This window comes from Stegastes partitus, unplaced genomic scaffold (genome assembly GCF_000690725.1).
Source record: "Stegastes partitus isolate 25-593 unplaced genomic scaffold, Stegastes_partitus-1.0.2 Scaffold895, whole genome shotgun sequence".
NCBI lineage: Eukaryota > Metazoa > Chordata > Actinopteri > Pomacentridae > Stegastes > Stegastes partitus.
This window is the reverse complement of record NW_007578626.1, coordinates 286,489-289,474: the sequence shown is the minus strand read 5'-3', so window position 1 is coordinate 289,474 and position 2,986 is coordinate 286,489.

Genomic DNA, 2,986 nt, shown 5'->3' with positions numbered 1-2,986 from the left:
CGCACAAGTCCCACCCTTGTAGATTCGACCAGTCGGGTTGCAGACACTCTCTGACGCTGTAACCTGTAGCCAATGAGCAGACGAACACGTGATGTGTCTGAAGGCAGGATTGTGTGTGTGTGGTGGTATCGGATCGGCCCGTTACCACTGTGAAGGAAATCATCCGGTACCGGAATTTCGTCCAGTATCGGCCCGATACCGATACCAGTATCGGATCGGCGCATCTCTATTCTAGTATTTCATTTAATTTCTTTTTTTTTTCGGTAAAGATCATCAGAGTAGATGAGCCGAGGTGGTGACGTCATCGAGTACGCTGCTGTCCCAATTGCTCATAAACGACGACGCGTTCTCCTGGACTGGCCAGTACTGTGTGACACTATGTGGTGTCATTGTACTGCAGTAGTTTTTAGAATCAGTTTTCTGGTTACAAGTTTGTGTTTTTGTCTTAAAAATCCCATATAATATCTATAACAACAATTAATAATGAATCAAAAACATTCAAATATGTCATTTAAATGCAGTTTATTTACATGAAATCTCACAAATCCTCCAGACTCAGAGGCTACTCAGCTATGCTAGGCTGGTTAGCTTTTAGCTAGGTAGCTTGTGGTTAGCTTTTAGCTAGGTAGCTTGTAACAGTACCAGCTTTTCTCCTTTTGTTAAGACTTTATAATTCAATATTGAAGGTTTGCTGTATCTATGTGGTGAAACCATAGACTGAGTATTTGAGTCTTTCTCATCCAGTCTGTGGGTAAAACACACTCAGTAAGATATCAAAGCTGAAAATTACATTTTGAATCCTATGAGATAAAAACAACCCTGTAAACTGGGTTTAGCTAATCATTAGCTTTAACTAGCTGGAGGTTAGCGTAGCTTCTTGTTCAGCTCTGATTTCTACTTTTTCTCTTTTCTCTCAAAAACCACACATTCCTACAGGAGAAATATATTTTATGGTGAAATGTTTAAACATCCGATTCTGATCTGAACACATTTTTGACTAACTGTAATATTTAGTGCACGTAAACCCAGCGAGTCGTGGCTAACATTAGCCTCCCCAGGCTACTGGTCACACAGATGGTAGCAGGGATGCAGTGAAATAAGAGTGACATGTATTTTTATCCTGAACAACTAAAGCTTTGATCAGAATTTAAAATTCTATAGTTCAGCGTTACATAATTCAGTTTATGCCTCAGAGGCCTTTAAACATGAAAGTGGAGGATCAATAAATGTCTTAATTTGAGCTAATCGCACCACATTTCATTGTGTTTCTCACTAATGAAGCTATAAAAGATAACAATGAGTTAAACACCAATAAATGTGGAATCATCACACAGAAAGCCTTTCTCGTTGTCCTGCTTTTATTTGAAATAATCAAATTCGTAGCATAAGCACACAGACATAAATAATTTTCTGAAATTGGGTTCCTTCTCTGAAACAAGTGACTTCAAAACCTGACTGAAAAATAAAAATACACAACCGTTTAACTTCAACAAGAGGTCACCGAGCTGGAGCCTGTTAGCTTATATTCACTTCTATTGTTCTTTTACAGTCAGTTCAATTCAAAACGTAGAAACAGTTCACAGTGTCGGTCGTTCAGTTCTGAGTGTTGCATCACGAAAAACTCTGTTTTCCACATAATAACATAAAGTTTCTTTAAAAATGTAGAAAATGTGAATATCAGTAGTAAGAGAGCTTAAACACACAAGAAATGTTCTTATTATGGGAAAAGAAAAAAAAAATCATTAATTCCAGCTGATTGATTTAAGTCAAAAAATATCAGAATGTTAATAATTTAGATGCAGAGCTTCAGGTTGGTTAAATCATGGAAAACAACAGGTGTTGCTGTAACGGTGGTCTGTTGTTGCCATGGTTACAGGTTGGAGGTGTTTCCTGGGATGGATTTGGCGTCCAGGTGTCTGATGAGCTCCTTCACCCAAGCAGCTGCAGGCCGGACGCACAGCTGGCGGTTGGCGACGGTGTTCAGCCTGCAGACACAGCAGCGTGTTAGCATGCTAACATGTTAGCACGTCAGCAGATCCAGCAGCAGACTGAATAAAGACGGTGAACTTACAGGACGGCGGCCTGGGAGCAGCGCTGGCTCGTCTTCGCGTATCCCACCACTCGGTCCTTAGAAACCGGCTTCTCATTGAAGCGGAAGCAGCATTTCTTTGGACCGACGCCACGCAAACCTGCAGAAAAAAACCATTAAATAACAACTCAGCAACCAAATAATGAGTCTGTTTGTTCAGATGAAATCAAAACTCATCAGATTTAAAGAAATGAGCAGTTTAATGAATAAAACATTAAACATTAAAGGCTAATATCACTGTTGTGAGTCCAACATTAATCTTCCTTTTAGCTCCGTTTTGGGCTCCACCAGACGGTGTTAAACCCGCCACAGAGTGTAGCTGCAGAATAAACGTTCTCATCGGTTCCACATCATCGTTTAATCCACTGCTTTGTTAATATACTGAGTGATGCAGCTGTAGTGCTCATTTTCTTTTAGAGTCTGAAATATTTACGACAGCAGTCATGAAAGCTGCACTGAAGCCGGTGTCGGATTAATTATTTAGCGTATTCATCAATAATCAGTGTGATCAATGAGCAGGTCAGTCAGCTGGTGGACCGTTACAGCTTCACTAGCCGCTGGTTTTATCAGACAACCGATCAAACGTTGTGGGGAATATAACCGCTGTGTGTTTCATTGATTATTTTTCTGTTTATTGTAAAACACTGTTATTGTAAATCCACATGAATATCATCGTCGTGTATCCGTCTGTGAGTCACGGACTTCACATCACGCCATCACGTGAAGTTCGTATTCAGTTACATAACAAAGAATGACAACATTGAATTGTACTTTCTGTCATAAACATTAATTCGGTGAAATTTTCTGTGTGTAGAAGCTCATCGACGTGTCGAAGGATCAGTTTATGATCTATGAACAAAGAAGGCAGCAAACCCTCAATAAACCCTCAATAAACGC